Source organism: Rattus norvegicus, chromosome 1, assembly GCF_036323735.1.
Source record: "Rattus norvegicus strain BN/NHsdMcwi chromosome 1, GRCr8, whole genome shotgun sequence".
NCBI lineage: Eukaryota > Metazoa > Chordata > Mammalia > Rodentia > Muridae > Rattus > Rattus norvegicus.
This window is the reverse complement of record NC_086019.1, coordinates 124,035,168-124,061,568: the sequence shown is the minus strand read 5'-3', so window position 1 is coordinate 124,061,568 and position 26,401 is coordinate 124,035,168. Positions and strand designations below refer to the sequence as shown.

The 26,401-nt window shown below is 37.0% G+C and overlaps 1 long non-coding RNA gene and 2 other non-coding genes across 7 annotated transcripts; 2 read left to right on the top strand and 1 right to left on the bottom strand.

Moving 5' to 3' along the window:
* Positions 1–255: 255 nt before the first annotated feature.
* Positions 256–5,664, bottom strand: LOC102555775 (uncharacterized). 5 transcript variants are annotated; one of them, XR_010060308.1, is made up of 5 exons: positions 5,470–5,648; positions 4,970–5,138; positions 3,156–3,700; positions 2,330–2,405; positions 256–411 (listed from the first exon to the last, which is right to left on the bottom strand). It is a non-coding gene; the product is annotated as an uncharacterized LOC102555775 (long non-coding RNA). The 5 variants fall into 5 exon arrangements; XR_010060311.1 differs by having other exon boundaries at positions 3,196–3,700; XR_005499130.2 differs by lacking the exon at positions 3,156–3,700.
* Positions 5,665–16,962: 11,298 nt separating this feature from the next.
* Positions 16,963–17,033, top strand: Mir344b-3 (microRNA mir-344b-3). The gene has a single exon (NR_128701.1). It is a non-coding gene; the product is annotated as a microRNA mir-344b-3 (primary transcript).
* An 8,777-nt stretch (positions 17,034–25,810) lies between these two features.
* Mir344b-1 (microRNA 344b-1) lies at positions 25,811–25,908 on the top strand. Its single transcript, NR_037392.1, has one exon. It is a non-coding gene; the product is annotated as a microRNA 344b-1 (primary transcript).
* Positions 25,909–26,401: the final 493 nt, after the last annotated feature.

Genomic DNA, 26,401 nt, shown 5'->3' with positions numbered 1-26,401 from the left:
TGTTTACCATAGCCATACATGACCATGTCCAGATACTTTCTTGTATTTGGAACTGATTCCCTTCTCTATTTGAATGAAAAATATCCACCAATCAGACCCAGCTAAAGCAAATAAATTTGTCTGCAGGGACAGGATTATCAATCAGGCTACAGGTTCTATTCCAGGACTTGTGTGACCCTGGAAATAACCAAACCCTGACGGCACAGTGTTAAATAAAAGGAAGGATGCTTCTGTAAATGACAGGAGAGAGAGCAATTGGAAATCTGCAAAGAAACTGATTATTTATTTCATAGTATCCATGCTCTGAATCGGTGGCTCATAGTTCTGGTACAGGGACTGTCACCATATGTCGAACTCAGGTATCAGGTATTTAAGGGAAATCTCTGCCTCAGTCATGCTTTGTAGTGTTGTCTGCAAAGAAGAAATAAGATTCAATCTTCAGCTTGTGTCAGAGACTATGGAATTTCTGATATTTTCTAATCTTTACACCATCCAGTGTGAGAAGTTCTGTGGCAGCAAATGTCCTCAACAATCCACCATGGAGCTTATGAAAAATTTGAAGACTGATCCTACCATACACAGAAACACTGCACTCTTGGGACAGTGATGTTTGTAGCTTGTTGCCAATATTGGCAAAAGACGTCCATCAGTACAACCATTGTTAATACTGTTACTCTTTTCAATTTCTAAATTTATTAGGTGATAATATGACCAAGGGAGTTTTTTTATTAACTATCAATTCAAAGTGTCATGAAATTTTTCAGAAATGGGTACATAATATTTTGATGATCTCAACGTTTTAATACATCCAGTAAAAGAAAAAAAAATGATCACTGCAATTTTAACTTTGACCTTGTATTTGAAGATACCTCTAGAACTATGTTTTTCCTAGTATTTGAATTCTGTCTTTAGAGATCAGTTTTCTTTGGAATATACTGGATATTTTTGAAACTGAAGTACTTTGATTCAGATATTCCTGAGAGTCTTAATCACCTTATTGTTCTATATGTGTCAATAAATTGCATGGAGACTAATAACCATACACTAAATATACACAAAAACAACATTTTGTTGAGAATATTCACAGCATATAAACATCATTTAACACTGAATTGCAGTTCATATTGTTCAGATGTAGGAGACATTCCAGCCCACATGCAAATTGACGATATACTGAGCTGGGCATCGGCAGAGCATTGCACTTGGTGTTATACATCTCTTTTCAGGGTACACTATTAGAATATATTTTTGTTGGAAAGTCTAGAATTAGAGCGTACAGCAGAAGCAATTGGGAAACCAGACACAGGCATATCTCAATTATTCAGCACACAGAAAGTATTGTAAGATAAATATCACAGTCAGTGGGCTCAAAAAGAATCAGAGCTCTTCTGCCAAACTCCTTCAATATAGGCAGAAGGGGTCAGAACAATAGGAAGGTGCCTAGGGTTCCACAGTCATGTTTTTTCTTGATCAATATTTAGAGAAACAGGAAAATACAGTTTTTCTTGCCATCCACCTTCAATATTTCTGCTTCCCTAAGCGTACACAGGGAGGAGAGTGTGAGTATGAATCAGCAGCATAGATGTAGAACGCAAAATTACAGCAGGCTTTGATGTCCGTGCCTATATATGAGATCTCTCTCCTGATTGGATCTGATTCAAATCTATATTTGAATAACCAAACTCCATCAACCAGACACAAGGAAAGCAAATACATTTGTCTGCAGGGATAAATTTGGGCAGTCAGGCTCCTGGCTGAATCCAGGACTTATCTGGTCCTGGGTGTACCCAAAGCCCAACTGTATGGGGCTGTACAGGAAGACGACTTCTTTACTGACAGGGAGCAGTGACAGCTGCAGAGACTCTGCTTCCTTTTTTTTCCCTCTATGCTAAGAATTTTTGGCTCTTGGTTCCCAGAGAGGGACTGTCACAACACATGAAATTCAGGTTACAGAATTTGAAGGGAAATCTTTGACTGAGTCATGCTGGGCAGTTTCTTTGCAAAGAAGAGGCAATATTCAATCTTCACCTTATGACACAGACTATGCAATTTCTCATATTCAAATATTTCTCTCACCCACTTTTCAAACTGCTGTGGCACCAAATGTCCTCACCATACAACCGTGGGTCTCTAAAAATTCCAGAAGTAATTAGCAGGCACAGATATCCATATCCAAAAATGAAGCACTCTTGGGGCACTTTTGCTGGTACCATTTTACCATTTTGGCAAAACAAAATTAATTCAACAGTTGTTTATAGTAATATATTATTGTTAATTTACTAGAATCTTTAGCGTGTTCATTCTTCCATTTTAGTTCATTGCTAAGTACCTGTTCAGAGGAGTTGTGTGCACTTGGGGGATATGAATACATCATCTCAGGAAGATCTCCACCTTGGTATTACATACTGTATAAAAGAGAAAAAGACACAGTAGTTTATATCATGACCTTGCAATAGAGGAGACACAGAGAGCTATAGTGTTCCTGTAATTTGCACTATTTTAATATAGCCGTAGATCAGGACTCTGTGGCTTATCCTGTATATTAATGAAAGAGTATTACTTTTATTCAGCTATTCCTGTCAGTAGTAAGCACATTACATCAGTACATGCATCACAAACTCTCATTTCTATTTACAAATATATTTTATATTATCCCATACACCATGAACTGTTCAAGATACCCACAGCATACAAACATCATTTTCAACATTGAATTCTCCTTAATATTGTGTACAAGAAGGTGAAATTAGAAACTCACAACAAACTGAATACAGGTGGAGAAGTTTATGAATATATTATTGCCCTTAGCATTCTAAAACATGTTTGAGGTTAAAATATTATTGTACTAGGAAAGGCTATACTCAGAGCTTATTACAAAAGCAATTGGACAGGGAGATGCAGGTATAACACAACTAATTAGCAAAAAGCAAAAATTGCCAGAAAAATGTCACACTCAGTGGTTTAAAAAAGAAATAGTGCAGCTCTGACAAATTGCTTTGATCGAGGCAGCAGGATCCAGAAATAAATTCATTGCCAGTGTTCCACTGACTTGTTTTTCTGTTAATGGAGACTGAAATTAAAACATTTTTTCTACCATCCACTATCAAATATTCTATTCCAGGACGACAGGGAGGGGCAAGTGTGGTATGAATTACCCAGCACATATGGAGATCTCCAAGGCTACAGCAGACTCACATTCCTGTGCTCTCTTCTAATTGGATCTAATTCCATTCTTTATATGAATGCAGATTCACCAGCAATAAGTTGCGAGGAAAGAAATAAATTCATCTGCAGATTCAGAATTGATGGTTATATTCCAGGAATTGTCCAGTTCTAGGTATAACCAAAGTCCGACTCAATGGTGTGAAATAAAAGGAAGAATGGGTCTATAACTGCCAGGAGAGAGAAAAAGTGGAAAGTTGCAAAGAAAATGATTGTCTGTTTCAGAGTTCTGTTCTCTGATTCCTTGGCTCAAGTTCCTGAACAGGAATTGTCATCTCATGTGAAATTCTGGTATCAGATTTTGAACGGTATCTTTGCCTCAGTCATTCTGGGGAGTGTCTTCTGCAAAGACCATATAATATTCAATCGTCTGCTTGTGCCAGTGACTATGGAATGTCTGATGTTTTGAAATCTTTAAATCCACCACTATGAGAACTGCTGTGGCATCAAATGTCTTCACCACACCATCATGGCGTCTCTGAAAATGCAAGATGTAATTAAAAGAAACAGATAACCATAAAACCTTCCAAAAATAAATGAATCCTGGGGGAGTAATGTGAGCTGTATGTTGCCATTAATGTCAAAACAAAGTCAAATCAATGGTTGTTTATAGTATTATTTTATTTTTAATTTACTAGGACCTTTAGCACACTTGTGTTTCCATTTCAGATCATTGCTAAGTACCTGTTAAGAGGTGACATATGCACTTTGGGGAAAGTTATGAATCATCTCAGGAAGATCTCCAGCTAGGTATTACATACTGTATAAATGAGAAAAAGGCATAGTAATTTATATTGTGAGCATGAACTAGTGGATAACTAGAGACCTATAATTTTCTTATAATTTTTGCTGTCCTTATAGATCCAGAGATCTGGTTTGCGTGGCATAAAATGGATATTTATGAATTTGTCTTTCTTTGATTCATCTATTCTTGGCAGTAGGAAAGACCTTGCATGAGTATATGCTTTACAGATTCTCATGGTCTATTTAGAGATACATTTTATATTACCTGACTCTCCATGTATTGTTGTGGACATCAAAAATGTACAAACATCACCTACAATATTGAATTCTCCTTAATATTGTGCACACGACTAGACATTGCAGACAACCATGTCAACTGAGTACAGGTGGAAAAGGGTATTTAGATTGCACTTAATATACCAAAACATGCTTGAGGATAAACTATTAAATATTATTGTACTAGAAATGGGTATAATCAGAGCATAAGACAAAAACAATTGGAGAAGGAGATGCATACACAATACCATTAGTTAAGAAAAAGAAAATATTGTCAGAAATATGTGACAGTCAGCAGGCTAAGAAAGACCTATAGCAGCTCTCGAAAAGTACTTGAATCAAGGCTCCAGGATCCAGGAATAAATACATTTCCAGTGTTCCACTGACTTGTTATTCTGTGGCTTAATGGAGAGAGAAGGTAAACACATTTTTCTGGCATCCACTGGCGATTATTTTATGTGTAATATGAATCAGCTGCTATGATGGAGATCTCCAAGGAAATAGCAGCCTACATAGGACATCTCTCTGCTAACTGGATCTAATTCCATTCTCAATTTTAATTCAGGATCTCCAGCAATCAGATGCAAGGAAAGCAAATAAATTCATCCTCAGGTACAGACCTGATTACTCAGGCTACTGGTTATATTCCAGGACTCATGCCATCCTGTGTATAACCAAAGCTTCTCTGTATGTTGTAAAATAAAAGGAAGAGTGCTTTGTAACTGACCAGAAACACAGCATGTAGAAAGTTGCAAAGAAATTGACAGTTTGTTTCAGAGTTTCCGTGTTCTCATTCCTTGCCTCAAAGTTCCTGTACAGTGAATGTCACCATATGTGAAATTCAGGTATCAGATTTTGAAAGTAATCTTTGCCTCAGTGATCCTGGACAGTGTCTTCTGCAAAGAAGATACAAAATTAAAGCTTCATGTCTTGACAGAGAGTATGTAATGTCTGATATGTTGAAATCTTTGCACCAGCCAGGGTGGAGAATTTTGAGTGAAATATTGCACTTAGTATTTCAAAACATGTTTGAAGTTAAACTATTAAATATTATTTCACTAGGAAATGCTATGATCAGAGCATACTACAAAAGTAACTGGGGTAGCAGATGCAGGCACAACACAATTAGTTAGCAAGAAGCAAAAATTGCCATAATAATGTCCCAGATATTGGGTTAAAAAAGAAATATCACAGCTCTGGCAAACTTGTGGAAATAGGAGGCAGTACCTAGAAATAAATACATTGGCAGCATTCCACTGACTTGCTTTTTCTTTATGGATAATGTAGACAAAAGGTAAAAATATTTTTTTCTGCCATCCACTGTCGGTTCTTCTTCATTTCCGGAAGTCACGGAGGGGGGAGTGCGGTATGAATCACCAGCACGGATGGAGATCTCCAAGGTAACAGTAACCTAGGATGCCCATGCCTACGTATGAATCTCTCTACTGATTGGATCAAATTCCATTCTCTATTTGAATACAGAATTTCCAGCAATCAGAGGTAAGGAAAGCATATAAATTTGTCTGCACGGAGAGATCTGATCAGTCAGGCTGCTGGTTATATTCCAGGACTAATCTGGTCCTGGGTATAACCAAAGCCCGACTGAATGGTGTAAAATAAAAGAACAGTGCTTCTGTAACGGACAGGAGGCAGAGCAATTGGAAAGCTGCTATTGAACTGATTGTTTGTTTCATAGCCTCCATGCTCTTAAGGCTTGGTTCATAGTTCATGTACAGGCACTGACAACACATGTGAAATTCAGCTATCAGATTTTGAAGGGTAATCTTTGCCTCAGTCATGCTGGGCAGTTTCTTCTGAAAAGAAGTTACAATATTCAAGCCTCAGCTTGTGACAGAGATTATGGATCTCGGATATTTTGAAATTTTTAGGTCAGCCACATTGAGAACTGCTGTAGCACCAAATGTCCGCACCGTACCACTAATGGGTCTGTGAAAAATCGAAATGTAATTAACAGACACAGATATCTATATCCCAAAATGAAGAATTTGTCAAGCAGCAATACCTGTAGCATGTAACCATTAATGGCAAAACTCAATCAACAATTAAACAGTTGTTTATAGTGTTATTTTATTTTTAATATACAAGCATTATTATCATACTTGTTATTCATTTCAGTTCATTGCTAAGTACCTGTTCAGAGGAGTCATGTGAAATTTAGGGAAATCAATACATCATCTCAGGAAAAGCTCCACCTTGGTATATTGTACAAAAGAGAAACAGATACAGAAATTTACCTGCTTACTTGCACTAGTGGATAACTTGAGACCCTTGATTTTCCTGTTATATGAACTGTCTTTAGAGATCAGGAGTTCATGTGTCTGAGGTATATCCTGTATATTTCTGAAACTTTATTACTTTTATTCAGCTGTTCCTTGCAACAGTAAAAACCTTATGACTGTATATGTATCAGAGACTGTCATGGCCTATTACAAAGTACTCTTTATACTGTACCATACTCCATGTATTATTGGCAACATCCTCAGCATACAAACATGATTTACTACACAGAGTACATCTAATATTGTGCATATGAAGGATATATTACAGATTCACAATCAAATTGAAAAAAGTTAGAGAAGGTTATTTGTGGAATATTTTACTTATTATGCCAAAGCCTGTATTTATTGACCTATCAAATAATATTGTAGGAGGAAAGGCTTTAATCAGAGCATGAAAGAAAGCAATAGGAGAGTGAAAAGCAGGCACAACACAATTAGTTAACAAGAAGCCAAATTTTTCAGAATAATGCCACAGTCAGAGGGTTCAAAAAAAACATAGCAGCTTTGAAAAATTGCTTGGATCGAGGCAGAAGGATCCAGAAATAAATATACTGCCAGAATTCCACTGACTTGTTTTTCTGTTGGAAAATGTAGACAAGAGCTAAAAACATTTTTTCTGTCACGTCCACTATTGATTCTTCTTCTTCATTCCCGGAAGTCAGGGAGGTGGGAGTGTGTTGTGAATCACCAGCACAGTTAGAGTTCTCCATGGTAACAACAGCCTAGCATGCCCATATGAGATCTCTTTTCCAATTGGATGTAATTCCCTTCTCTATTTGAATACAGAATCTCCCTCAATCAGAGAGGCAAGGAGAGCATATAAATTTGTCTGCAGGGAGAGATCTGATCAGTCAGGCTGCTGGTTATATTCCAGGACTTATCTGGTCCTGGGTATAACCAAAGCCCGACTGTTAAATAAAAGGAAGAATGCGTCTGTACTGACAGGAGACAGAGCAAGTGGAAAGCTGCAGTGAAACTGATAGTTTTGTAGCCTCTGTGCTCTGAATCTTTGGCTCATAGTTTCTGTACATGTACTGCCACCACATGTCAAATACAGGTATCTGAATTTGAAGGGTAATCTCTTCTATGGACATACTGGGCTTTGTTTCCTTCAAAAAAAGCTAAAAAAATCAATCTTAAGCTTGCCATAGTGACTATGGAATTTTTGACACTTTGAAATCTTACATCAAGCACTGTGAGAACTGCTGTGGCACCAAATGTCTTTCCCATAACACCAGTGGATTTCTGGAAAATCCAGACATAATTACCAGACACATATATCCATGTCTAAATATGTAGCTCTCCTGGGGGTATTAATACTGTCAGCATGTAACCGTTTATGTCTAAACACTATCAACAATTCAACAGTTGTTTTTAGTGTTATTTTACATTAATTTACTAGAATCTTTAGCATGCTTCTTCAATTTCAGGTCACTGTGAAGCACCTGTTCAGAGGAATCTTGTGCAATTTACAGTAATCCATTCATCCTGTCAAGAAATCCTCCACCTCGGCATTACATACAGTATAAAAAAGAGAAGCAATCAGTAATTTACATTGTGACCTCACACTAATAGATACAAGAGACATGATTAAATTGTTATTTGAATTATCATTAGAAATCAGGAAATCAGGTGTCTCTGGTATATACTGGAGTTTTAGGAAAATATATTACTTTGAATCACCTTTTCCTGACAGAATTAAACACTGTACAACTGTATATATTTCTGAAGCTGTGATGGACTATTTGGAAATGCATTTTATATTATCCCATACACCATGTAATTTTGTGTATATCCACAGCATACATACACTGAATTCTCCTTCATATTGTGCATATGGAAGAGACATTCCAGTCTTACAATCAAACAGAATACCAGTAGAGGGTTTATGAGTGAAATAATGCACTTCATATTCCAAAACCTGTTGGAGGTTAATCTATTAAATATTATTTCACTAGGAAAGGGTATACACAGAGTATACACCACTAGTAATTGGGGACAGAGATGCAGATACAACACAATTAGCTAAAAGGAAGCAAAATTTGCCAGAGTAATGTCACAGTCTGTAAGTTCAAAAAGAAATATAGCAGCTCTGATAAATTTCTTGGATCTAGGCAGTAGGATTCAGAAATAAATACATTCCAGAGTTCCACTGACTTTTTTTGTGGGGTAATACAAGGGGAAGGTAGAAACAAATTTTTTCTGCCATCCAATATCTAATATTCTACTTCTGTCTGGGAAGCCAAGGACTTGGCCTGTAGTGTGAATTAGCAGCATACTTAGAGATGTCCATGTTTACCATATCCATGCATGACCATGTCCAGATATGAGGTCTTTCTTGTATTTGGAACTGATTCCCTTCTCTATTTGAATAAAGAATATTCATCAGTCAGACCCAGCTAAAGCAATTAAATTTTTCTGCAGGGACAGGATTATCAATCAGGCTACAGGTTATATTCCGGGTCTTGTGTAACCCAGGAAATAATCAAACCTGACTGTATGGTGTTAAATAAAAGGAAGAGTGCTTCTGTAAATGACAGGAGACAAATCAATTGGAAACCTGCAAAGAAAGTGGTTGTTTATTTCATAGTTTCCATGCTCTGAATTGGCGGCTCATAATTCCGGTACAGGGACTGACACCACATGTCAAACTCGGGTATCAGAATTTAGGACAATCTCTGCCTCAGTCATACTTTGCAGCTTCATCCGCAATGAAGAAACAAGATTCAATCTTCAGCTTGTGACAGAGACTTTGGAATATCTGATATTTTCTAAACTTTAAATCGGCCAGTGTGAGAAGTGCTGTGGCAGCAAATGTCCTCAACAATCGACTAAGGAGCTTATGAAAATTCTGAAGACTGATCCTACCATACACAGAAACACAGTACTCTTGGGACAATGATGTCTGTAGCTGGTTGCCAATAATAGCAAAAGTCATCCATCAGTACACCATTGTTAATAGTGTTACTTTTCTCTATTTCTAAATTTATTAGGTGATAATTTTGCCAAGGGAGTACTTTGCTAAGTATCAATTCATAGTATTATGAAACTTTTATGGAAATGAATACATCATATTTTGATGATCTCAACCTTGAAATACATGCAGTAAAAGAACAAATGATCACTGTAATTTTCACTGTGACCTTGTATTTGTAGATACCTCTAGACCTATGACTTTCCTGTTATGTGCATTCTGTCTTTAGATATCAGTTTTCCTTGGTATATCCTGGATATTTATGAATCGGGAACACTTTGATTTAGATATTCCAGAGAGTCTTAATCACCTTACTGCTCTATATGTGTCAATAAATGGCATAGTGACTAATAACCACATACTAAATATACACAAACACAACATTATTGTTGAGAATATTCACAGCATATAAACATCATTTAAACACTGAATTGCAGTTCATATTGTTCAGATGTAGGAGACATTCCTAACCACATGCAAATTGATGATATACTGAGCTGGGCATGGGCAGAGCATTGTACTTGGTGTTATACATCTCTTTTCAGGGTACACTATTAGAATCTATATTTGTTGAAAAGTCTAGGTTATAGCGTACAGCAGAAGAAATAGGGAAACAAGACGCATATCCCAATTATTCAGCGGGCAGGAAGTATTGTAAGATAAATATCACAGTCAGTGGGCTCAAAAAGAATCAGAACTCTTCTGCCAAACTCCTTCAATATAGGCAGAAGGAGTCAGAACAATAGGAAGGTGGCTAGGGTTCCACAGACTTGTTTTTTCTTGATCAATATTTAGAGAAACAGGAAAATACAGTTTTTCTTGCCATCCACCTTCGATATTTCTGTGTCTCTAAGGGTACACAGGGAGGAGGGTGTGAGTATGAATCAGCAGCATAGATGTAGATCGCAAAATTACAGCAGGCTTTGATGTCCATGCCGATATATGAGATCTCTCTCCTGATTGGATCTGATTCAATTCTCTATTTGAATACAAAAACTCCATCAACCAGACACAGGAAAGCACATACATTTGTCTGCAGGGACAGATTTGGTCAGTCAGGCTCCTGGCTGAATCCAGGACTTATCTGGTCCTGGGTGTACCCAAAGCCCAACTGTATGTGGCTGTACAGGAAGACGACTTCTATACTGACAGGGAGCAGTGACATCAGCAGAGACTCTGCTTCCTTTTTTCCCTCTATGCTCAGAATCTTTGGCTCTTGGTTCCCAGACAGGGACTGTCACAACACATGAAATTCAGGTTACAGAATTTGAAGGGAAATCTTTGACTGAGTCATGCTGGGCAGTTTCTTGTGCAAAAAAAAGAAAAGATTCATGCTTCAGCTTGTTACACAGAATATGCAATTTCTGGTATTCAAATATTTCCCTCACCCACTTTTAAAACTGCCGTGGCACCAAATGTCCTCCCCATAGAACCGTGGGTCTCTAAAAATTCCAGAAGTAATTAGCAGGCACAGATATCCATATCCAAAAATTAAGCACTTTTGGGGCACTTTTGCTGGTACCATTTTACCATTATTGGCAAAACAAAATTAATTCAACAGTTGTTTATAGTAATATATTATTGTTAATTTACTAGAATCTTTAGCGTGTTCATTTTTCCATTTTAGTTCATTGCTAAGTACCTGTTCAGAGGAGTTGTGTGCACTTGGGGGATATGAATACATCATCTCAGGAAGATCTCCACCTTGGTATTACATACTGTATAAAAGAGAAAAAGACACAGTAGTTTATATCATGACCTTGCAATAGAGGAGACATAGGGACCTATAGTGTTCCTGTAATTTGCACTATTTTAATATAGCCGTAGATCAGGATTCTGTGGCTTATCCTGTATATTAATGAAAGAGTATTACTTTTATTCAGCTATTCCTGTCAGTAGTAAGCACATTACATCAGTACATGCATCACAAACTCTCATGTTCTATTTACAAATATATTTTATATTATCCCATACACCATGAAATTGTCAGGATACCCACAGCATACAAACATCATTTTCAACCCTGAATTTTCCTTAATATTGTGTACCAGAAGGAGAAATTGCAAACTCACAGCAAACTGAATACAGGTGGAGAAGTTTATGAATATATTATTGCCCTTAGCATTCTAAAACATGTTTGACGTTAAACTGTTAAATATTATTGTAATAGGAAAGGCTATACTCAGAGCTTATTACAAAAGCAATTGGAAAGGGAGATGCAGGTATAAAATAATTAGTTAGCAAAAAGCAAAAATTGCCAGAATAATGTCACACTCAGTGGTTTAAAAAAGAAATAGTGCAGCTCTGACAAATTGCTTGGATCGAGGCAGCAGGATCCAGAAATAAATTCATTGCCAGTGTTCCACTGACTTGTTTTTCTGTTAATGGAGACTGAATTTAAAACATTTTTTCTACCATCCACTATCAAATATTCAGCTTCATTCTAGGAAGACAGGGAGGGGCAAGTGTGGTATGAATTACACAGCACAAATGGAGATCTCCAAGGCGACAACATCCTAGCATGCCTGTGCTCACCTATGAGATCTCCTTTCTAATTGGATCAATTCCATTCTCTGTTTGAATGCAGATTCTCCCGCAATAAGTTACAAGGGAAGCAAATAAATTCATCTGCAGGGGCAGAATTGAGGAGTCATGCTACTGGTTATATTCCAGGACTTGTCCAGTTCTGGGTATAACCAAAACGGCCACAATGGTGTGAAAAAAAAAAGGAATGTGGGTCTATTACTGACAAGGGAGAGAACAAGTAAAAAGTTGCAAAGAAAATGATTGTCTGTTTCAGAGTTCTGTTCTCTGATTCCTTGGGCTCATTGTTCCTGAACAGGAATTGTCATCTCATGTGAAATTCTGGTATCAGATTTTGAATGGTAATCTATGCTTCAGTCATTCTGGGGAGCATCTTCTGCAAAGACCATATAATATTGAATCGTCTGCTTGTGCCAGGGACTATAGAATGCCTGATATTTTGAAATCTTTAAATTCACAACTATGAGAACTGCTGTGGCATCAAATGTCTTCACCATACCATCATGGCATCTCTGAAAATGCAAGATGTAATTAACAGAAAAAGATAACCATAAAAGCTTCCAGAAAAAAAGGAATCCTGGGGGAGTAATGTGGGCTGTATGTTGCCATTAATGTCAAAACAAAGTCAGATCAATGGTTGTTTATAGTATTATTTTATTTTTAATTTTAGGATCTTTAGCACGCTTGTGTTTCCATTACAGATCATTGCTAAGTACCTGTTAAGAGGTGACATATGCACTTTGGGGAAAGTTATGAATCATCTCAGGAAGATCTCCAGCTAGGTATTACATACTGTATAAATGATAAAAAGGCATAGTAATTTACAATGTGAGCATGACCTAGTGGATTACTATACACTTATACTTTTCTTAAAATTTTTGCTGTCCTTATAGATCCAGAGATCTCGTTTTTGTGGCATAACATGGATATTTATGAAATTGTATTTCTTTGATTCAGCTATTCCTGGCAGTAGGAAACACCTTACATCAGTGTATGCATTACAGAGTCTCATGGTCTATTTACAGATACATTTAATATTACCTGACACACCATGTACTGTTATGGACATCAAAAGTGTACAAACTTCACCTACAACATTGAATTCTCCTTATTATTGTGCATACGACTAGATATTGCAGACACACATGCCAACTGAGTACAGGTGGAAAAGGGTATTTAGATTGCACTTAGTATTCCAAAACATGCTTGAGGATAACCTATTAAATATTATTGTACTAGAAAAGGGTATAATCAGAGCATAAAACAAAAACAATTGGAGAAGGAGATGCATACACAACACCGTTAGTTAGGAAAAAGCAAATATTGCCAGAAATATGTCACAGTCAGCGGGCAAAAAAGGACTATAGCAGCTCTGGAATATTACTTGAATCAAGGCTGCAGGATCCAGGAATAAATACATTTCCAGTGTTCCACTGACTTGTTTTTCTGTGGCTTAATGGAGAGAGAAGGTAAACACATTTTTCTGGCATCCACTGGCGATTATTTTATGTTTTATATGAATCAGCTGCTATGATGGAGATCTCCAAGGAAATAGCAGCTTATGTAGGACATCTGTCTGCTAACTTGATCAAATTCCATTCTCTATTTTAATACAGGATCTCCAGCAATTAGATGCAAGGAAAGCAAATAAATTCATATGCAGGTACAGATCTAATTACTAGGGCTACTGGTTTTATTCCAGGACTCATGCCATCCAGTGTTTAACCAAAGCCTCTCAGTATGCTGTAAAAAGGAGGGGTGCTTTGTAACTGACCAGAAACAGAGCAAGTAGAAAGCTGCAATGAAATTAACTGTTTGTTTCATAACTTCCATGTTCTGATTCCTTGTCTCAAAGTTCCTGCACAGTGTATGTCACCATATGTGAAATTCAGGTATCAGATTTTGAAAGTAATCTTTGCCTCAGTGATCCTGGACAGTGTCTCCTGAAAAGAAGATACAAAATTAAAGCTTCATGTCTTGACAGAGAGTATGTAATGTCTGATATGTTGAAATCTTTACCCCAGCCACCTTGAGAAGTGCTGTGGCAACAGATGTCATCACCATAATCACATGATGGACTCTGAAAAATCCAGATATAATAAACAGGAACAGATATCAATATCCAAAAATGAAGCACCCTTGGAGCAGCAATGCTAGTACTATTTTACCATTAATGGCAAAGCAGAATCAACACCTCAACAGTTGTTTACAGTGTTAATTTATGTTTAATTTACTAGAATCTTGAGCATGATTGTCCTTCCATTTCAGTTCACTGCTATGTACCTGTTCAGAGGAATCGTGTCACTTTAGGCAAATCAAAACATGATCTCAGTAAGATCTCCACTTTGGTGTTACATACTGTCCAAAAGAGTAACCGACACAGAAATTAACATTGTGACATTGCACTATTGGTTATCTGGAGAACCACGCATTTCTTGTTATTTGCATTGTCTTTAGAAATCAAGAGATCAGGAGTCTGTGGTATATTCTGGATTTTTATGAAACTGCATTACTTTGATTCAGCTATTCCTGGCAGTTTTGAACACCTAACAGTGTATATTAATCAGAATCTCTCATGCTGTATTTACAAATACACTTTATATTATCCCACACAACATGTGTTTTATGGTGATATCCACACCATACAAACATCATTTCCAACACTGAATGTCCTTAATGCTATGCATATGAATTAATCATTCCAGCCTGACATGCAAACTGAATAAGGCAGAGAAGTTTGAGTGAAATATTGCACTTAGTATTTAAAAAATATTTGAAGTTAAACTGTTAAATATTATTTTACTAGAAAATGCTGTGATAATAGCATACTACAAAAGCAACTGGGGAGGCAGATGCAGGCACAACACAATTAGTTAGCAAGAAGCAAAAATTGCCATAATAATGTCACAGATATTGGGTTAAAAAAAGAAATATCACAGCTCTGGCAAACTAGTGGATCCAGGAGGCAGTATCTAGAAATAAATACATTGGCAGCATTCCACTGACTGACTTGGTTTTTGTTGTTGTTGTTGTTGGATAATGTAGACAGAAGGTAAAAACATTTTTTTCTGCCATCCACTGTCGGTTCTTCTTCATTTCCGGAAGTCACCGAGGGGGGAGTGTGGTATGAATCACCATCATGGATTGAGATCTCCAAGGTAACAGTAGCCTAGGATGCCCATGCCTACATATGAGATCTCTCTACTGATTGGATCAAATTCCATTCTCTATTTGAATACAGAATTTCCAGCAATCAGAGGTAAGGAAAGCATATAAATTTGTCTGCACGGAGAGATCTGATCAGTCAGGCTACTGGTTATATTCCAGGACTAATCTGGTCCTGGGTATAACCAAAGCCCGACTGAATGGTGTTAAATAAAAGAACAGTGCTTCTGTAACGGACAGGAGGCAGAGCAAGTGGAAAGCTGCAACGAAACTGATTGTTTGTTTCATAACTTCCATGCTCTTAAGGTTTGGCTCATAGTTCATGTACAGGCATTGTCAACACATGTGAAATTCAGCTATCAGATTTTGAATCTTTGCCTCAGTCATGCTGGGCAGTTTCTTCTGAAAAGAAGTTACAATATTCAAGCCTCAGCTTGTGACAGAGATTATGGAATCTCGGATATTTTGAAATTTTTACATCAGCCACTTTGAGAATTGTTGTAGCAACAAATGTTTGCACCATACCACTAATGGGTCTCTGAAAAATCGAGATGTAATTAACAGACACAGATATCTATATCCTGAAATGAAGAATTTGTCAAGCAGCAATACCTGTAGCATGTACCATTAATGGCAAAATTCATGAACAATTAAACAGTTGTTTATAGTTTTATTTTATTTTTAATTTATAAGCATTATTATCATACTTGTTATCCATTTCAGTTCATTGCTAAGTACCTGTTCAGAGGAGTCGTGTGAAATTTAGGGAAATCAATACATCATCTCAGGAAAACCTCTCCCTTGGTATATTGAACAAAAGAGAAAAAGATGCGGAAATTTACCTGCTTACTTTCACTAGTGGATGACTTGAGACCTTTAATTTCCCTATTATATGAACTGTCATTAGAGATCGGGAGTTTATGTGTCTGTGGTATATCATGTATACTTCTGAAACTTAATTACTTTGATTCAGCTGTTCCTTGCAACAGTAAATACCTTATGACTGTATATGCATCAGAGACTGTCAGTGCCTATTAACAAGTACACATTATACCGTACCACACTCCATGTATTATTGGCGACATCCTCAGCATACAAATATGATTTCCTACACTGAATAACTCTAATATTGTGCATATAAGGAGATATTACAGATTTGCAATCAAACTGAAAAAAGATAGAGAAAGTTATTAGTTATTATTTTACTTATTATGCCAAGGCCTGTATTTATTGACCTATCTAATAATATTCTAGGAGGAAAGGCTTTAATCAGAGCATGAAAAAATGCAATAGGAGAGTGAAAAGCAGGCACAACACAGTTAGTTAACAAGAAGCAAAATTTTCCAGAATAATGCTACAGTCAGAGGGTTCCAAGGCAAATATAGCAGCTTTGAAAAAATTGCTTGGATCGAGGCAGAAGGATTCAGAAATAAATACGTTGCCAGAATTCCACTGACTTGTTTTCCTGTTGGATAATGTAGACAAAAGGTAAAAATTTTTTTTCTCTGCCATCCACTATCGATTCTTCTTCTTCCTTCCCAGAAGTCAGGGAGGTGGGAGTGTGTTCTGAATCACCAGCATGGATGGAGTTCTCCATGGTAACAGCAGCCTAGCATGCCCATTCCTACATATGAGATCTCTGTTCCAATTGGAACTAATTCCCTTCTCTATTTGAATACAGAATCTCCTGCAACCAGAGACAAGGAGAGCATATAAATTTGTCTGCAGGGAGAGATCTGATCAGTCAGGCTGCTGGTTATATTCCAGGACTTCTCTGGTCCTGGGTATAACCAAAGCCCGACTGTTAAATAAAAGTAAGAATGCGTCTGTACTGACAGGAGACAGAGCGAGTGGAAAGCTGCAGAGACACTGATTGTTTCGTGGCCTCTGTGCTCTGAGTCCTTGGCTCCAATTTTTGTACATGTACTTCCATCACATGTCAAATTCAGTTACCTGAATTTGAAGGGTAATCTCTTCTCTGTTCATACTGGGCTGTGTTTCCTTCAAAAAAGCTACCAAATCGAATCTTCAGCTTGTGCCAGTGACTATGGAAAGTCTGATACTTTGAAATCTTACATCAAGCACTGTGAGAACTGCTGTGGCACCTAATGTCTTTCCCGTAACACCAGTGGATCTCTGAAAAATCCAGACGTAAATAACAGACACAGATATCTATGTAAAAACATGTATCTCTCCCGGGGTATTAATGCTGTGAGCATGTAACCATTGATGTCAAAACACTATCAACATTTCAACAGTAGTTTGTAGTGTTATTTTATATTTAATTTACTAGAATCTTTAGCATGCTTCTTCAAATTCAGGTCACTGTGAAGCACCTGTTCAGAGGAATCATGTGCAGTATTTGGAACTGATTCCCTTCTCTATTTGAAATAAAAATATCCATCAATCAGACCCAGCTAAAGCAAATGAATTTGTCTGCGGGGACAGGATTATCATTCAGGCTACAGGTTCTATTCCAGGACTTGTGTGACCCTGGAAATATCCAATCCCTGACGGCACAGTGTTAAATAAAAGGAAGGATGCTTCTGGAAATGACGGGAGAGAGAGCAATTGGCAATCTGCAAAGATAGTGGTTGTTTATTTCATACATTCCATGCTCTGAATCGGTGGCTCATAGTTCCAGTACAGGGACTGTCACCACATATCAATCTCAGGTATCAGATTTTTAAGGGAAATCTCTGCCTCAAACATGCTTTCATCCTCAATGAGGAAAGAAGATTCAATCTTCAGCTTGTGACAGAGACTTTGGAATTTCTGATATTTTCTAATCTTTACATCGGGCACTGTGAGAAGTGCTGTGGCAGCAAAATCTTCAACAATCCACCATGGAGCTTATGAAAATACTGAAGACAGATCATACCGTACTCAGAAACACAGCACTATTGGGACAGTAATGTTTGTAGCTTGTTGGCATTAATGGCAAAAGACATCCATCAGCACAACCATTGTTAATACTGTTACTCTTTTCAATTTCTAAATTTATTAGGTGATAATTTTGCCAAGGGAGTTTTTTTGCTAAGTATCAATTCAAAGTGTCATGAATTTTTTTGGAAATGAGTACATCATATTTTGATGATCTCAATGTTTTAATACATCCAGTAAAAATAAAAAATGATCACTGCGATATTAACTTTAACCTTGTATTTGAAGATACTTCTAGACGTATGTTTTTACTAGTATTTGAATTGTGTCCTTAGAAATCAGTTTTCTCTGGAATATACTGTATATTTTTTAAACTGAATTACTCTGATTCAGATATTCCAGAGAGTCTTAATCACCTTATTATTTTATATGTGTCAATAAATGGCATGGACACTAATAACCACATACTAAATATACACAAACAAAACATTTTTGTTGAGAATATTCACAGCATATAAACATCATTTAAACACTGAATTGCAGTTCATATTGTTCAGATGTAGGAGACATTCCAACCAACATGCAAATTGACGATATACTGAGCTGGGCATGGGCAGAGCATTGTACTTGGTATTATACATCTTTTATCAGGATACACTATTAGAAACTATTTTTGTTGGAAAGTCTAGAATTATAGCGTACAGCAGAAGCAATTGGAAATCAAGACCCAGGCATATCCCAATTATTCAGCAGGCAGAAAGTATTGTAAGATAAATATCACAGTCAGTGGGCTAAAAAAGAATCAGAGCTCTTCTGCCAAACTCCTTCAATATAGGCTGAAGGAGTCAAAACAATAGGAAGGTGGCTAGGGTTCCACAGACTTGTTTTTTCTTGATCAATATTTAGAGAAATAGGAAAATACAGTTTTTCTTGCCATCCACCTTCGATATTTCTGCTTCCCTAAGGGTACCCAGGGAGGAGGGTGTGAGTATGAATCAGCAGCATAGATGTAGATCGCAAAATTACAGCAGGCTTTGATGTCCGTGCCTATATATGAGATCTCTCTCCTGATTGGATCTGATTCAATTCTATATTTGAATAACCAAACTCCATCAACCAGACACAAGGAAAGCAAATACATTTGTCTGCAGGGATAAATTTGGGCAGTCAGGCTCCTGGCTGAATCCAGGACTTATCTGGTCCTGGGTATACCCAAAGCCCAACTGTATGTGGCTGTACAGGAAGACGACTTCTATACTGACAGGGAGCAGTGACATCAGCAGAGATTCTGCTTCCTTTTTTCCCTCTATGCTCAGAATCTTTGGCTCTTGGTTCCCAGACGGGGACTGTCACAAGTCATGAAATTCAGGTTACAGAATTTGAAGGGAAATCTTTGACTGAGTCATGCTGGGCAGTTTCTTGTGCGAAAAAGAGAAAATATTCAAGCTTCAGCTTGTTACACAGAATATGCAATTTCTGGTATTCAAATATTTCCCTCACCCACTTTTAAAACTGCCGTGGCACCAAATGTCCTCACCATACAACCGTGGGTCTCTAAAAATTCCAGAAGTACTTAGCAGGCACAGTTATCCATATCCATAAAGGAAGCACTCTTGGGGCACTTTTGCTGGTACCATTTTACCATTATTGGCAAAACAAAATTAATTATAGTAATATATTATTGTTAATTTACTAGAATCTTTAGCGTGTTTGTTCTTCCATTTTAGTTCATTGCTAAGTACCTGTTCAGAGGAGTTGTGTGCACTTGGGGGATATGAGTACATCATCTCAGGAAGATCTCCACCTTGGTATTACATACTGTATAAAAGAGAAAAAGACACAGTAATTTATATCATGACCTTGCAATAGAGGAGACATAGGGACCTATAGTTTTCTTGAAAATTTCACTGTTTTTAGAAAGCTGTAGATCAGGACTCTGTGGCATATCCTGTATATTTATGAAACAGTATTACATTTATGTATTTATACCTGGCAGTAGTAAACACATTACATCAGTACATGCATCACAAACTCTCATGTTTATTTATAAATATATTTTATATTATACCATATTCCATGTACTTTGGGGATAGCCACAACATACAAACATCATTTTCAACATTGAATTCTCCTTAATTTTGTGTACATGAATGAGAAATTGCAAACTCACAACAAACTGAAGACTGGTGGAGAAGTTTATGAATTGATTATTGCCCTTAGCATTCTAAAACATGTTTGAGGTTAAACTGTTAAAAATTATTGTACTAGGAAAGGCTATAATCAGAGCATATAATAAAAGCAATTGGACAGGGAGATGCAGGTATAAAATAAGTAGTTAGCAAAAAGCAAAAATTGCCAGAATAATGTCACACTCAGTGGTTTAAAAAAGAAATAGTGCAGCTGTGACAAATTGCTTGGATCGAGGCAGCAGGATCCAGAAATAAATCCATTGCCAGTGTTCCACTGACTTGTTTTTCTGTTAATGGAGACTGAAATAAAAACATTTTTTCTACCATCCACTATCAAATACTCTGCTTCATTCCAGGAACATAGGGAGTTGCAAATGTGGAATGAATTACCCAGCAAAAATGGAGATCTCCAGGGCTACAGCAGCCTCGCATGCCTGTTCTCTTTTCTAATTGGATCTAGCTCCATTCTCTCTATGAATGCAGATTCTCCAGCAATAAGTTGCAAGGAAAGCAATTAAATTCATCTGCACGGGCAGAATTGTTTGGTCAGGCTACTGGTTATATTCCAGGACTTGTCCAGTTCTGGGTATAACCAAATCCCAACTCAATGGTGTGAAATAAAAGGAAGGATGGGTCTATAACTGACAAGAGAGAGAACAAGTGAATAGTTGCAAAGAAAATGATTGTCTGTTTCAGAGTTTCCATTCTCTGATTCCTTGGCTCATTGTTCCTAAACAGGAATTGTCATCTCATGTGAAATTCTGGTATCAGATTTTGAATGGTAATCTTTGCCTCAGTCATTCTGGGGATTGTCTTCTGCAAAGACCATATAATATTGAATCGTCTGCTTGTGCCAGCGACTATGGAATGTCTGATATTTGGAAATCTTTAAATTCACCACTGTGAGAACTGCTGTGGCTTCAAATGTCTTCACCATACCATCATGGTGTCTCTCAAAATGCAAGATGTAATTAACAGAAACAGATAACCATAAAAACTTCCAGAAATAAAGGAATCCTGGGGGGGTGTAATGTGGGCTGTATGTTGCCATTAATGTCAAAACAAAGTCAAATCAATGGTTGTTTATAGTATTATTTTATTTTTAACTTACTAGGATCTTTAACACGCTTGTGTTTCCATTTCAGATCATTGCTAAATACCTGTTAAGATGTTACATATGCACTTTGGGGAAAGGTGTGAATCATCTCAGGAAGATCTCTAGCTAGGTATTACATACTGTATAAATGAGAAAAAGGCATAGTAATTTACACTGAGAGCATGAACTAGTGGATAACTAGAGACCTATACTTTTCTTATAATTTTTGCTGTCCTTATAGATCCAGAAATCTGGTTTGCGTGGCATAACATGGATATTTATGAAATTGTATTTCTTTGATTCAGCTATTCCTGGCAGTAGGAAACACCTCACATCAGTATATGCATTACAGATACTCATGGTCTATTTACAGATATATTTAATATTACCTGACACACCATTTACTGTTATGAACATCAAAAGTGTATAAACATCACCTACAATATTTAATTCTCCTTAATATTGTGCATACGATTACACATTTCAGACACACATGCAAAGTGAGTACAGGTGGAAAAGAGTATTTAGGTTGCACTTAGTATTCCAAAACATACTAGAGGATAAACTATTAAATATTATTGTACTCGGAAAGGGTATAATCAGAGCATAAAACAAAAACAATTGGAGAAGGAGATGCATACACAACACCATTAGTTAGGAAAAAACAAATATTGCCAGAAATATGTGACAGATAGCGGGCTAAGAAAGAACTATGGCAGCTCTGGAAAATTACTTGAATCAAGGCTGCAGGATCCAGGAATAAATACATTTCCAGTGTTCCACTGACTTGTTTTTCTTTTGCTTAATGGAGAGAGAAGGTAAACACATTTTTCTGCAATTCATTGGCGATTATTTTATGTGTAATATGAATCAGCTGCTATGATGGAGATCTCCAAGGAAATAGCAGCCTACATAGGACATCTCTCTGTTAACTGGATCTAATTCCATTCTTTATTTTAATACAATATCTCCAGCAATCAGATACAAGGAAAGCAAATAAATTCATCTCCAGGTACAGATCTAATTACTCAGGTTACTGGTTATATTCCAGTAATCATGCCATCCTTTGTATAACCAAAGCCTCTCTGTATGTTGTAAAATAAAAGGAAGAGTGCTTTTGTAACTGACCAGAAACAGAACAAGTAGAAAACTACAAAGAATTTGACTGTTTGTTTCAGAGTTTCCGTGTTCTGATTCCTTGGCTCATAGTTCCTGCACAGTGAATGTCACCATGGGTGAAATTCAGGTATCAGATTTTGAAGGTAATCTTTGCCTCAGTGATCCTGGACAGTGTCTTCTGCAAAGAAGATACAAAATTCAAGTTTCATGTCCTGACACAGAGTACCTAATGTCTGATATGTTGTACTCCCTCCACCAGCCAGTTTGAGAAGTGCTTTGGCAACAAATGTCATCACCATAACCACATGATGTACTCTGAAAAATCCAGATATAATTAACAGGAACAGATATCAATACCTAAAAATGAAGCACTCTTGGAACAGCAATGCTAGTACTATTTTACCATTAATGGCAAAGCAAAATCAACATTTCAACAGTTGTTTACTGTGTTAATTGATGTTTAATTTACTAGAATCTTGAGAATGATTGTCCTTCCATTTCAGTTCACTGCTCTGTACCTCTTCAGAGGAATTGTGTCACTTTAGGCAAATCAATACATCATCTCAGGAACATCTCCACCTTGGTGTTACATATTGTGCAAAAGAGTAACAGAGGCAGAAATTAACATTGTGACATTGCACTATTTGTTATCTGGAGAACCATGCATTTCTTGGTATTTGCATTGTCTTTAGAAATCAAGAGATCAGGAGTCTGTGGTATATTCTGGATTTTATGAAACAGTATTATTTTGATTCAGCTATTTCTGGCAGTTTTAAACACCTAACACTGTTTATTCATCAGAATCTCTCATGGTGTATTTACAAATACACTTTATATTATCCCACACACCATCTTTTTATGGTGATATCCACACCATACAAACATCATTTCCAACACTGAATGTCCTTAATGCTATGCATATGAATTAATCATTCCAGCCTGACATGCAAACTGAATAAGGCAGAGAAGTTTGAGTGAAATATTGCACTTAGTATTTCAAGACATGTTTGAAGTTAAACTATTAAATATTATTTTACTAGGAAAGGCTTAGATCAGAGCATACTACAAAAGCAACTGTGGAGGCAGATGCAGTCACAACACAATTAGTTAGCAAGAAGCAAAAATTGCCATTATAATGTCACAGATATTGGGTTAAAAAAGAAATATCACAGCTCTGGCAAACTAGTGGATCCAGGAGGCAGTATCTAGAAATAAATACATTGGCAGCATTCCACTGACTTGCTTTTTTTTTTAGTTGGATAATGTAGACGAAAGTTAAAAACATATTTTTTCTGCCATTCACTGTCGGTTCTGGTTCTTCTTCATTTCCAAAAGTCACGGAGGGGGGAGTGTGGTATGAATCAGCAGCACGGATGGAGATCTCCAAGGTAACAGTAGCCTAGAATGCCAATGCCTACTATGAATCTCTCTACTGATTGGATCAAATTCCATTCTCTATTTGAATACAGAATTTCCCGCAATCAGAGGTAAGGAAAGCATATAAATTTGTCTGCACGGAGAGATCTGATCAGTCAGGCTACTGGCTATATTCCAGGACCTATCTGGTCCTGGATATAGCCAAAGCCCGACTGAATGGTGTTAAATAAAAGAACAGTGCTTCTTTTTTTTTTTTTTTTTTTTTTTTTTTTTTTTTTTTTTTTATTAACTTGAGTATTTCTTATATACATTTCGAGTGTTATTCCCTTTCCCGGTATCCGGGCAAACATCCCCCTCCCCCCTCCCCTTCCTTATGGGTGTTCCCCTCCCAACCCTCCCCCCATTGCCGCCCTCCCCCCATAGACTAGTTCTTCTTAACAGACAGGAGACAGAGCAAGTGGAAAGCTGCAACGAAACTGATTGTTTCATAGTCCCCATGCTCTTAAGGCTTGGCTCATAGTTCATGTACAGGCACTGTCAACACATGCGAAATACAGTTATCAGATTTTGAAGGGTAATCTTTGCCTCAGTCATGCTGGGCAGTTTCTTCTGAAAAGAAGTTACAATATTCAAGCCTCAGCTTGTGACAGAGATTATGGAATCTCGGATATTTTGAAAATTTTACATCAGCCACTTTGAGAATTGTTGTAGCAACAAATGTTTGCACCATACCACTAATGGGTCTCTGAAAAATCGAGATGTAATTAACAGACACAGATATCTATATCATGAAAGAATTTGTCAAGCAGCAATTACTGTAGCATGTAACCATTAATGGCAAAATTCAATCAACAATTAAACAGTTGTTTATAGTTTTATTTTATTTTTAATTTACAAGCATTATTATCATACTTGTTATTCATTTCAGTTCATTGCTAAGTACCTGTTCGGAGGAGTCGTGTGACATTTAGGGAAATCAATACATCATCTCAGGAAAATCTACCCCTTGGTTACAAAAGAGAAACAGATACAGAAATTTACCTGCGTACTTGCACTAGTGGATAACTTGAGACCTTTGATTTTCCTGTTATATTAACTGTCTTTAGATATCAGGAGTTCATATGTCTGTGGTATATCCTGTATATTTTTGAAACTTGATTACTTTGATTCAGCTGTTCCTTGCAACAGTATATACCTTATGACTGTATAAGCATCAGAGTCTGTCATGGCCTATTAAAAAGTGCACTTTATACTATACCACACTCCAACTATTATTCGGGACATCCTCAGCATACAAACATGATTTTCTACACAGAATACCTCTAATATTGTGCATATGAAGGAGATATTACAGATTCACAATCAAAGTGAAAAAAGTTAGAGAAGGTTATTTGTGGAATATTTTACTTATTATGCCAAAGCCTGTATTTATTGACCTATCAAATAATATTGTAGGAAGAAAGGCTTTAATCAGAGTATGAAAGAAAGCAATAGGAGAGTGAAAAGCAGGTGCAACACAATTAGTTAAGAAGAAGCCAAATTTTCCAGAATAATGCCACAGTCGGAGGGTTCAAAAAAATGTATCAGCTTTGAAAAATTGCTTGGATCAAGGCAGAAGGGTCCAGAAATAAATACCGTGCCAGAATTCCACTGACTTGTTTTTCTGTTAGATAATGTAGACAAGAGGTAAAAATATTTTTTTCTCTGCCATCCACTATCGATTCTTCTTCTTCATTCCCAGAAGTCAGTGCGGTGGGAGTGTGTTGTGAATCACCAGCACAGTTGGAGTTCTCCATGGTAACAACAGCGTAGCATGCCCATATGAGATCTCTTTTCCAATTGGATCTAATTCCCTTCTCTATTTGAATACAGAATCTCCTGCAATCAGAGACAAGGAGAGCATATAAATTTGTCTGCAGGGAGAGACCTGATCAGTCAGGCTGCTGGTTATATTCCAGGACTTCTCTGGTCCTGGATATAACCAAAGCCCGACTGTTAAATAAAAGTAAGAATGTGTCTGTACTGACAGGAGACAGAGCAAGTGAAAAGCTGCAGAGAAACTGATAGTTTTGTAGCCTCTGTGCTCTGAGTCCTTGGCTCATATTATCCGTACATGTACTGCCACCACATGTCAAATTCAGGTATCTGAATTTGACAGGTAATCTCTTCTTCATTCATACTGGGCTGTGTTTCCTTCCAAAAAAGCTAAAAAATTCAATCTTCAGCTTGTGACAGTGACTATGGAATTTCTGACACTTTGAAATCTTATATCAAGCACTGTGAGAACTGCTGTGGCACCAAATGTCTTTCCCATAACACCAGTGGATCTCTGAAAAATCCAGACGTAAATAACAGACACAGATATCCATGTCTAAATATGTAGCTCTCCTGGGGTATTAGTGCTGTCAGCATGTAAATATTTATGTCAAAACACTATCAACAGTTCAACAGTTGTTTTTAGTGTTATTTTACATTAATTTACTAGAATCTTTAGCATGCTTCTTCAATTTCA